Source organism: Tupaia chinensis, unplaced genomic scaffold (assembly GCF_000334495.1).
Source record: "Tupaia chinensis unplaced genomic scaffold, TupChi_1.0 Scaffold148698_1, whole genome shotgun sequence".
NCBI classification, from domain to species: Eukaryota; Metazoa; Chordata; class Mammalia; order Scandentia; family Tupaiidae; genus Tupaia; species Tupaia belangeri.
The window spans coordinates 1636000-1648412 of NW_006208547.1; the positions used below are offsets into that span (position 1 = coordinate 1636000).

The 12413-nt window shown below is 39.7% G+C and overlaps 1 long non-coding RNA gene across 5 annotated transcripts in view; it reads left to right on the forward strand.

The window, feature by feature from the left end:
• LOC102486348 (uncharacterized) overlaps window positions 1–12413 on the forward strand; it is a 75399-nt gene that overhangs the window by 23258 nt on the left and 39728 nt on the right. The window lies entirely within an intron of this gene.

The following is a 12413-nucleotide window of genomic DNA, read 5'->3' on the forward strand; positions in this document are numbered from 1 at the left end:
AAACTTAGATTTTCTGTGGGGAAATGATGAATAGTTACAAGTACTGACATCACAGTTGGCAGAGTAAATGATCTATAGACAGAAACTAGGACCTAGAAAATTGCTATCTATAAAATTGCAAGAGAAATAAACATGACTTTTTCTAAAAGTGGTTCAGATTTTATTTGGATACTTGTTTAATTGATATAAAATATAGGAAGAATTTCCTAACACTGTGGGAGGAGCTAAATACCTGTGGAAATTTTAATGATGAAAAGAAGAATTTAAAAAAAGCTAGCTGAACCGAGAGAAGAAAGGGTGAATAATAATAATAATTTTTAAAGAGACTTAAGATTGAATAATTAGTTCATCAAAGCCATCCGAAAGTTCTGGGGCTCTTGAATGTAGATAAATAAGAAACATGGGATGCAGGGTCAAAAGGAAAGAAGAAGCCATGGGTCAAAGAAGTTTTGATACTTACAGACAATAGAAAAATAAGAGAGCAACAAAGATGCAAAGGGAGAATATGGAAGGAATTAAATCAAGGACATGTGGGGGATTTTCTTCTGGGGTTGGGTGAAAGCTGCCTCTTCATGGTATCACATACTTGTTCATGGTCATCATGCTTGTGGGGGTCTCTTGACAGACCCTCAATTTAAAATTTTCTGTTGGGATTGCAGTATGTTGAGCTCCATAGAGACAGCGCTGGGCAAGGGAGAGCCAGATAGGCACTGGGCGACTCTGTGCCTGACAGAGGAAATAAGTAAGCATGGGCAAAAGAGATTCTACGAAGCCAAGAGGCAAAATCTCATCATATGCATTCTTTGTGCAAACTTGCTGGGAGGAGCACAAGAAGAAGCACCTAGATGCTTCAGTCAACTTCTCAGAACTTTTAAGAAGTGCTCAGAGAGGTGGAAGACCATGTCTGCTGAAGAGAAAGAAAGGTTTGATATGGCAAAGGCACACAAAGTCCTTTATAAAGGAGAAATGAAAACTTACATCCCTCCTGGAGTCCACCATGAGCTGAGATCTAGTGTTTTTATTTTGTTTTGTTTTTTTCAGTCTGAAAACAGCCACTGTTTATTTACTGACCAGATTACAAAAATAATCATGGTGGATACCTTAGTTCATCCTTCTAATAAATCTGTTGATCTGGTCTTCCCTGTTGCCAGCATCTCCACCTTCTGGATGGTCTTTTTCTTCATTCCACCTTGTGGAAAAGATCATTTGAAGGCCACAGGAAATTATTTGCTTCTTTGAAGCATTTTTCTTTCTTTTTTTGGGGAGAGGTTTTTGCTATAGGGCACGTGCGCTCACCAGACAGACAGACAGACAGAGAAAGAAAGACAGAAAGCAAGAAATCACCCCCCAGGGGGGATGGCCACGCTGCAATCCCTTCTCCAGAAATGTCTGATAAAGAATTTAGAATATCCATAGTGGCAAAGCTAACAGAGATGAAAGAGAAGAGAGACAATGAACACAAGAAGAAAAGAGCAGATAAGTTCTAGGAGGTGAGAAAGTTCTTGCAAGAGCTAAAAGAGGAAATACACACCTTAAAAAAGGATCAAATGGAACTGTTGGAGATAAAGGGTATAATACAGGAAGTCAAAATCTCCCTCGAAAGTATTAAAAGCAGACTAGATCATACAGAAAATTGAATCTCAGATGTAGAAGACAAAATCACTGGACTAGTAAAATTCACCATGAAGACTGAGAAAATAGCACCCCAAAATGAGAATAATATATGAGAAATACTAGATACCACTAAATGTCCAAACATCTGGATAATCAGTACCACAGAAAGTGAAGAAGCATATACGGGCATTGATAATCTATTCCATGAAATCCTGCAAGAAAACTTTCCAAACCTAGAGAGGATTCAGAGATCTAGACCCAAGAAATACAAAGAACCCCAAATAGGATCAACCAAAAAAGATCTTCTCTAAGACACATTACAGCCAGATGGACCAAAACCACAAAGACAAAATACTAAGGCTGGCAAGAGAGAAACAGCAAGTTACCTACAAAGGATATCCCATCAGGTTAACAGCAGGCCTCTTATTGGAAACAATGTGAGCAAGGAAAGAATGGGAAAATATACTCAGTGTTGAGTGAAAAACAATCACAACAAAGAATATTATATCCAGCAAGATTATTGTTCATATGGGAAAAGAAGACAAGAACATTCTCAGATTAAACAAAACCTGAAAGAATTTACCGATACCAAGCCAGTTCTTCAAGAAGTTCTGAAGAGAGTGCTATCTCAGGAAAACCAAAGTCAAAAACACAGAAATAAGAATTCAAAAACAACTAAGAAAATGGCCAGCTTTATGTTAGGGACAAGTCTAGAGTTGAACGTTATCTTTCAGAATTTAAATGGAAAAATCAGACCATAACAAAAAATTAAGTACATGAGTCTGAACTAATGAAATAGAATTTTATGACTTTTGACTAAAACATTATTGATCATCTTCTATGCTTTGTTTTCCAGAGTTAAGGATTTTTGTCTTTTCTTACGTTGTGGACAGGTCCATGTACCTACTATTCAAACAGAATCCTAACCTGTTTCCTGGCTTTAAGTCTTAAGCAAAGTTCTCTTAACATTTTTTTAATTTTGATTTATTAAAGCTAAAATTGCCTTTCTTGAAATTAAATAAATATATTGAAATCATTAATTAATCAAATTCTTTTAAAAAAAGAAAGAAAAGAAAACCTATATCCCTCCCAAAGGGGAAACAAAAAAGAAGTTGAAGGATCCCAATGCACCCAAGAGGCCTCCTTTGGCCTTTTTCTTGTTCTGTTTCCAATATTGCTAAAAAATCAGAGGAGAACATCCTGACCTATCCATCGGTGATGTTGCAAAGAAACTGGGAGAGAGGTGGAATAACATTACTGCAGACGATAACCAGCCTTATGAAAAGAAGGCTGCTAAGCTGAAGGAAAAATACAAAAAGGATATTGCTGCATACCGAGCTAAAGGAAAGCCTGATAAGACAAAAAAGAGAGTAGTTAAGGCTGAAAAGTGCAAGAAAATGAAGAAGGAAGAGGAAGTCAAGAAAGATGAAGATAAGGAAGAAAAGGAAGATGAAGAGGATGAAGATGAAAAAACATAATGATGATGAATAAGTTGGTTCTAGCGCAGTTTTTTTTCATTGTCTATAAAGCACTTAAACCACCCCCCTTTGCAAAGCTACTCCTTTTAAAGAAAAAAATTGAAATGTAAGGCTGTGTAAGATTTGTTTTTAAACTGTACAGTGTCTTTTTTTGTATAGTTAACACACCACTGAATGTGACTTTAGATAGCCCTGTCCTCGCTGTATTTTCAATAGCCACTAACCTTTCTTGGAATGGTTTGGGGTTGTAAATTGGCATAGAAATTTAAAGCAGGTTTTTGTTGGTGCACAGCACAAATTAGTTATACATAGGGATGGTAGTTTTTTCATCTTCATTTGTCTCTGATGCAGCTTATACAAAATAATTGTTCTATTAACTGAATACCACTCTGTAACTGAAAAAAAATAGTTGCTGCTGTCTTGTTGACATCCTAAATGCTTCTAAGTAAATACAATTTTTAAAAAGAATTATTTTAACTTTATTTATTTATTTGAGCAGAGTGGGACAGAGTGAGCGAGAAAGAGAGAGTGAGAGCGAGAGCGAGAGAGAGAGACAGAGAGAGAGAGAAAGTGAGAAAGCAAGCCACCAGGTCTTGGACTTGAACTGTGGTCAGCCTTGTGGGAATCCAGTGCCCTTAACCACCATACCACCTGTTGGCTCAGTAAATATATATTTTTAATTAAAATAAATAAAGTTCTCTGTTGAGGTGGATTTCAATTTGAACTAAACCTTGTATTTCTTTACTTGTGATGTGCAAATCCAAAGTTGTACTCCGTGTAGTTTTGGAGCAGTTTATGTGGTGAAGACTACAGTTGTGTTTTGATTGAGGATTCCCAAAGTATATCCATTCCTAACATGTACAAAGAGAGTAAAGGGTAATGAGTAACTTGGGAATCTAAGCGTGGCAGAAGAAGATCTAGAGGACTTGAGGTTTTAAAATGAAGACAACAGAAAGCCCCAGTTAAGGAGCTAGGAAACAGTCTCCTTTTGGTTAAATGGGAGAAGCAGCAACAAAAAAGTTAGGGATCCAGTTTGGGCAAGAAACTAATCCTAATCACACTCAGAGTTGTGTTTTGGTCTAGGAAAAAGAAAATCAATGAGAATATTCTTTCAGGGGATAAAGTCTTTCCTTCAAAAGAGGTATCTTGTGCTAGGCACTTTAAGGGCTGTTATAATTGCATTGTGTTTAAAGAGGTTATGTCCCATGAACAAGTATATTGGTCAAGGTTCTCTAGGGAAATAGAATTAAAGGATAAATATATGTAAGAGAAACAATTTATTACAGGAATGATCTTGCATGATCACAAGGTAGAGAGGTCTCACAACAGGCTGTCTCCAGGCTGGAGAAAGAACTGACAGTCTCTGAAGCAGGCAAGCTGGTGCAGCCCCAGTCCATGATCTGAAGGGGCCCCTTGGGAAATCACTGGTATGAGTCCAAAGGTTAAATAACTTAGAGACTGTCTGGTTGAAAGAGCATGAAGGCCAGGAGCCAGCAGGAACAAACACAGCAAGGGCCCTAGTGGAGGCACAGGGGCAAAGGAGGCAGAATGTGTTTGAGAAGCCAAATGTAGCACGATATTTAGGGAGAGAGAGACAGGACACCAAGGCTTTGTATAGGGAAACAGCAATTTATTAGTCCTGGCACTGGCTCAGCAGATTTGCATTCAAACGCTGAGTCCTGAATTTTGGGGAGCTCTTATATTGATTTTAGCTTCTTTGTCTCATATGGTTATACACACTTTTGATTAGGTAACTTGTGTGATACAGCTGTTACAGAATTATTCCTGTATATACTGGGCTACTAGGCTGTTAGATAGCAGCGTACATTAAGTTACAGAGTTGCTATAGAAACAGGGTTACAAGGTTACTACAGGTTACAAATGCATACTTAAATTCTAAGCATGCCCCATTGTTTTTCTTTGTCCTGGAAGGCCTCCCTCCCAGGACACACCTCATGCTCTGAAAGGAAAGAGGAAAAAGAAATGGAACCCCTGTTATTGGTCCACTTTCACACTCCCAGCCAAGGGGGTGGTGCCCACCTACACTGAACGCAGGTGTTCCTCTCAGGCCACTGACCCAGGTGCCAGTGGAGTCAGGCAACATTCTCACAGTCACACTTGGAAACAAAGTTTCATCAGTCTTTCAGACATCCTCCCATCCAGTCAAGTGGACACCCAAAATTAACCATCACAGCAAGGATTTGGAGTAAGTAGTGAATATTAACAATCTTCATTGAGCTGAGAAAGACATACAGTTACTGAATTTAGGCAATATGAGGTCACAGGCACTTTCAGAAATAAGTGAATTGGAGTTTCTCAAAAGACACTGTCCCTAGAGACCAACAGTTGGAGTAATAGCTATGTCTCTGGACTCCCATGTAGGCAACCGTGGGTCAAGCCCCAGACCCGGTGGCTTAAACTCACACCGAGCAGGTGTGCGTGCGTGCCCAAGATCCCAAGAGAATGAAGGAGAAGGGATTGCAGCATGGCCACTCCCACACCCTGAGGGGGTGATTTCTTGCTTTCTGTCTATCTGCCTCTCTCTGTCTCTGGCTAGTGCACACACCCTATAGCAAAAAAAGCTCTAAAAAAAAAAAAAGACTGTCTCAAATCGTGAATAGATAGGAACTGAGTCACAGACAAGGAAGGCTGAGTAAGTCAGACCTTTTCCTATGTCAGACCTCTACATCCCTTCAAGAGCATGGTGTGCTCAGAAAGAGAGGGAACTAGAGCACAGAAAGCTCTGCTGTGAGAAACCCACCAAGAGAGCTTGACACGGCACCAGTGTGTGTTTTCTGGTTGACTGGACAGGAAATCAAATTGCAATAGGGTTTTATTTCACAATTGTTAATGACTCTCTTAACAACTCCATAGGGGCCAGCCTTTATACATGTGTATATGTGTAAATATGAAATGAAAAGAATTGACATTTGAAATCAATATTTTAAATGAACACTAGTTAAGATACTCAAAATAGCGAAGTTGGAGTGAAATTTGAGACGGAATATCCAACAGGAGTCCAGCATGTGGTGTGGAAGTTAAGGTGGCTGGATCCCACATATCTGGCTCTGTGGTTCAAGTCCTGGGTCTGGCAGCTTGAAAAATAGGCTGGGCACATATGTCTAGGTGCCCAGAATCCTGAGAGGAACATGGAGGAGAAGGGATTGTGGTGTGGCCATCCACCTTGAGGAATGATTTCTCATATTCCCTCTGTTTCTCTCTGGGAAGTGCTTACACACAATGGAAGAAAACAACAACAAAATAAATGTACCATTGTAAGACAGCCAACGTTGAGAATGAGAGAAAAAGTAGAGGGAGGAAGTCAGGACTGAGGGTTTTTAAAGAGGCTGCTGTCAGCCCAGCTTCCAGTAAACTGTCTATGCAGTGTAGTGCAGTGTAGGACTGTCTGTCACCTCACACACGCCCTTGACTGCCCTGTGAAGGGTGTCACCAAGTCCTTTTTTTTTTTCCCCCTTTCTCTCTCTCTCTCTGTCTCTCTTATTTTTGTTTGTTTGTTTTGTTTTGTTTTGTTTGTTTGTTTGTTTTGGCTATAGGGCACGTGCTCTCACCAGACAGAGACAGAGAGACAGAAAGTGAGAAATCACTCCCCAGGGGGGATGGCCATGCCACAATCCCTTCTCCACCATTCTCCTGTCAGGATCCTGGGCACGCATGCACACGTGCCCAGCGTGAGTTTTAAGCCATCGAGCACTCGAACCGTAGTCAACCACATGGGAATCCAGTGACATAGCCATTATGCTAACTGTTGGTCCCGGCTGTCACCCAGTCTTACAAGAAATTTCTAGGGATCAGATCTGCTCTGTGAGTAATGACAAAGTCGGTATTCACAATTCTTTTAATTTCATATTTACACATACACCATGCATAAAGGCTGGCCCCTATGGAGTTGTCAAGAGAGTCATTAACGATTGCAAAATAATTAGATGCTGGTTAGAGCACTTTCCATAAATTCAGATAGGCACACACATAAGTGGGAGGAAAGAATCCTTAGGTGGGGGGGAGAATTGAGGAGGTGCAGAGGTGCTAAGTGTGCAGGAGTTGGAAGACAAGCAGAGAAAAGCCATCAAGGAAAGGAAACAATAAGAGCAAAGTTTCAGAGTCCAAATGCTCACACCTCCCGCCCTTCCAAGTAACTGCTCCACCCCTTGCTTCAGATCCTGATATGTCTTCAATGGAAGGAAATATATTTTCAAAGAAGTGAGGTTGACATGCTTGGAGAAAGGATTCTTGCAAAGTGTGAAGATGGAAAAACAGGTTGGGCACAGGTGGGGAGGGCCAGGACGGGAAGGGCCTGGGTGGGAAGGGCCTTGGGTGCCAGTCACCAAACTTGCATGCAATGCTGCTTTGTTGACAATCAGGGAATGAAATCTTACAGAAGGCAATTTTTTCTGGATCAAGGCCAGGCATTTCCAAATAATATGATAGAATCTGGTGTCCACTGATCTCCATGGCTGGCAGAATGAGGTCTAATAGGAATATCATGTATCAAGGAGTGTGGACTTTGTAGCCAGCCAGCCAGCTGAGTTCAGTCTGATTCTGCCATGTATTACCTCTACAATTCTGAACAAAGAATGTGAAAATGAGCATATTACCACTTACCTCTTTTTCTTGGTAAAGACTAAACGACACAATGTGGGGCCAAAAGGCGTCATGGTGGTTAAGGCACTGGACTCCTACATAGCCAACCATAGTTCAAGTCCTGGACCTGGTGGCTTGCTTTCTCACTGTCCCTCTGTGTCTCTCTCTGTCTCTCTCTGGTGAGTGTGCATGCCCTGTGGCAAATTAAAAAATATAATAATGATAAATAAAAAATAAAATAAATAATGCTTCTTTCAAAAAAATGACTCAATGTATGTAATAGTGCCTGGCACAAGTAAGTAATCTAAACATTTGAGTGCACTTCAACTAGTATTCAAAGCCTCTCATGATTTGATTCTTATGGATCTTTTCAAGTAAAAGGCCCATTTTCCTATACCCATCCCATCTCTCCAAAAATAATGGGCTATTTACTATTTTTCATATACATTCTATTTCTCATCTTTTCTTCTTTTTTTTTTTTTTTTTGAGGGAGAGATATTTCTGCTATAGGGTGTGTGTGCTCGCCAGAGAGACAGAGAGACAGAAAGCGAGAAATCACCCCACAGGAGGGGAACGGCCATGCCACAATCCCTTCTCCTCCAGTCTCCTCTTGCGATCTTGGACACACATGCACATGCTCTGGAGTAAGTTTCAAGTTGCCTGAACTGGGACTTTAACCACAGTTGATTACGTGGGAATCCAGCTACATAACCATTACGCCATCTGCTGGTCCCTTATTTCTCATCTTTAAGTCTACTCACGCTATATCCTCTCAAGGAAGGTTCTTCCTCTCCTCAGTTTCCATTGCTAGGAGTGAATTCTCTCTAAAACCTCTTCTTCCAACAGTACCTCCTCTAAGAGCCCAGCATCAGTTACTCCAGGTGGAAATTATCTCTCCTTCTGTTAAAGTCCCAAATCACTTTATGGGAATGACTCAAATTGCCCTTAAAATATGCTCTATGATATCTGGCTATTTGGGATATTTATTTTTTTCTTTTTCCTAGGTCCTATCTAGTTAATTTTCCCATTCATTATTGTACTTCATTTAATGTACAGTGTTACCAAAGGTAGATATTTAGTAGATTAATGTGATTGACTTGGATAAAGGACAGGAGAGCAGTCAGGCGAGTGCCAGGTATAGAGGTAGGAGGAGGATGGTCTATGTCCTTGCTAACCCCAAAATGGTGGGACTGTACCATTGCCAGTCTTCATTTTATTGCCTATGTAGAGCTTCCTCTTTGTAACTCACAGTTAGATGAGTTAGATGATCCACAAGATCATCTAAATCTGGCAAAATTCAACATACGGGACCAGCAGGTGGCATGGTGGTTAAGGTGCTGGATATTCCTACAGGACTGATGAGCGTTCAAGTCCTGGACTTAGTGGCTTGCTTTCTCACTTTCTTCTTCTCTCTCTGGTCAAATTAAAACGAATAAATAAATAAATAAAATAAAATAAATAATTCTTTTTTTTTCTTTTTGGAGAAGTTTTTTGATATAGGGCATGTGCGCTCGCCAGACAGAGAGAGATAGACAGAAAGCGAGAAATCACCTCCCAGGAGGGGTGATCACGCCGCAATCCCTTCTCCTCCATTCTCCTCTAGGGATCTTGGGCACACACACACGCCCGGCATGAGTTTTAAGCCACTGGGTCCAGGACGCAAAGCGCGGACGACTACAGGGGAGTCCAGCGACATAGCCATTACACTAACTGCTGGTCCCAAATAATTCTTTTTTTAAAGAAGATTGGTAAGGAATGTTTCACACACCATTGTACTAGTTGGCTGGGTATTTTGTTTGGTCACATATTTCACCTATGCTATGATCTAATTTTGATCTTAACTTTACTAGTTACGCAAATAATATTTACAATAGAACTTCAGGCTACTTCTGTAAGAAAAGTGTAGTTTGACAAATCAAATCATGATCTAGGTTAATAACAGATTGTTTCAAAATTAAATTTTGAATCATGTATCTTGTATTGATTTTTGCTGTGAACCTAAGCACTGCTCTAAAAATAAAATTTATTAAAGAAAATGAAATTATCTGATTCAATAGCACACTGCAAGGTTTGTTTTGTTTTGTTTTGCGTAGAACCTTTAACTTCTCTTTTTTATAGAGAGATTTTTGCTATAGGATGTATGTGCTTTCCAGAGACACAAAGCCGGGGAGACAGAGAGAGAGAAAGTGGGAAAGTGCTCCCTAAGGGGGATTGCCATGCCACTATCCCTTCTCCTGCATTCTCTTCTGGGGATTTTGGGGATGCATGTATTGGTGACCAGTGTGACTTTTAAGCCACCAGGTCTGGGACTCAAACCACATAGTCGGCGCTGTGGGAGTACAGCACCACAATCACTATGCCACCTGCTGGCCTGAACCTTAACTTTTTAAGTATGCGTTGAGTAACTTTACAAAAATTAGTTTATGGTACCTTCATGTCCAGCAATGAAGCTGGAGGAAGATGGTGTTGAACTAAGCAGCAGGGAAAATGAGGCTTTAAAACTTATAAAATAAAAAAATTGATATTTGTGTGTAATGAGCAACTAGAGGTGGTATATTTTTTCTTATTTTCTGTAAGGAAATGCAATTTTTGATAAAGAATGCCTAATATTGGGACCAGCAGTTAGTGTAATGGCTATGCCGCTGGACTCCCATGTAGTCAACCACGGTTCGAGTCCCGGACCCGGTGGCTTAAAACTCAAGCCGGGTGCGTGTGTGTGTGTGCCCAAGATCCCGGGAGGAGAATGGAGGAGAAGGGATTGCGGTGTGGCCATCTCCCCTGCGGGGTGATTTCTCACTTTCTGTCTCTCTGTCTCTCTCTCTCTCTGTCTGGGGAGTGCATGTGCCCTATAGCAAAAACCTCTCCAAAAAAAAAAAAAAAGAATGCCTAATATTCACATTTGAAAATGAAAAAAAGAACCACATACTATGAATTTTGTGCAAGACATTTATTTTCTTTTGAACTATATTAAAACAAATAAATTATTGTGTAGTTCTATAACACCATGAGCAAATAATAGTTAAGCTCTTAAAAGGGACTTCTGGCACCATCACAGAAAATATAGATAGTTGCATAGTTAACCTCGGCACTTTATAAAACTGTCTACTCATTTCACATTGTTCTTTTAATGTTCTCCAGAGAATTGTTTCATTTTATAAATATTTTTAAGTCCCATCATAAAAGTACCTATATTGATTGACTTACTTTAATTTACTGTTCTTCATATCACTGATGAATCACATTTAAAAGACATTTTAAAATGCTATCCTTGGGGCCAGCAGTTTACATAACGGTTGAGGCACTGGACTGTCATATGGCCAACTGCAGTTCGCGTCCCAGACCTGGGGGCTTAAAACACACAGAGCACGTGTATGCCCATGCCCAAAATTCCAAGAGGACAAAGGGGGTGAAGGGACTGTGGTGTGATCATTCCCTGTAAAGGGTGATTTCTTGCTGTCTGTCTCTCTTCTGAGTGCACATGCCCTACAGCAAAAAAAAAAAAAAAAACTCTTAAAAAATGCTATTCTTTATTCATGTACTAAGGTAATAATTCCCTCTTAGTCATAAGAAAGTATTGTAAGTAGTGAAATGTAAATGAAGCAGAACTTGAGATATAAATCCTCTAGAAATAAAAGAATAAAAGTGGGATCAGTCAGAGGTTTACTGCCCACCCCCCATCTCAGCATGCTGCATTCCTCCTGCCTCAGCCTCCCAAGCAGCTGAGACCTCAGGCACTCAGCACCACCATGCCTGGCTTGTAGAATGGGCCCGGAATGGAAGGAATCTGGCCTCTCATGTGACCTCAGACTTCTGAGTAGCAGCTTCAACCAGCACCAACAGCACCAACTACATGACTAGGCCATGCCAGAGTTTTTTTTTGTTGTTGCTGTTTCTATTTATTATTTTTTTCCTTTTTTCTTTCTTTTTTTTTTTTTTTTTTTGTTTATGAGAGAGAGTGGTTTGTTTTTTGCTAGAGAGCATGTGCACTCACCAGACAGAGAGATGGAAAGTGAGAAATCACCACCACCTCACCACCCCCGGGAGGATGGCCATACCACAATCCCTTTTCCTCCAGTCTCCTCTTAGGATTTTGGGCATGCACGCACATGCAACCAGCGTGAGTTTCAAGCTGCTGGGTCCAGGACTTGAACTGCATCATCTATGGGGGAGTCCAGCAACATAACCATTACATCATCTGCTGATCCCTGGGTTTATTCTTTTTAAACAGTTCTACATTATCAATTATACAACTTATACAACTTTAATTTGTATGATATTATAAACAACTTTAAAGTTGTTTTTAGAAAACAGGAAACATGTAACTTTTTAATAAAAATAATAATGTAAAGTTAGCTTCCCAATGCTAAATCAAAATCAAACACGTTCTCTAAAGAACATCCACAATTACTCTCAATTTTATTATAGATACAGCTACAGAGAATCATAAATTTCAGCTCACTTGATTGGACTAATTTTCTTATAAAGAAAAACGCCCTTCACATATCCTTGCACAAAGATACTATTATATGATTAATGTGGAAACTCAACTAGCTAAAAAATGTTCAACAAGTTTTGCCTCCTATATTCTTTATTTTCAAGTTTAAAGTAAACAAATTATGAAATGTTAAGTATAAAAATTATGGCATAAATTAAAAGCTATATTGAATACAAAGTCTGAGATTATATCTTTCTCAATAAATGAAATATTCTTTTACATAAGCT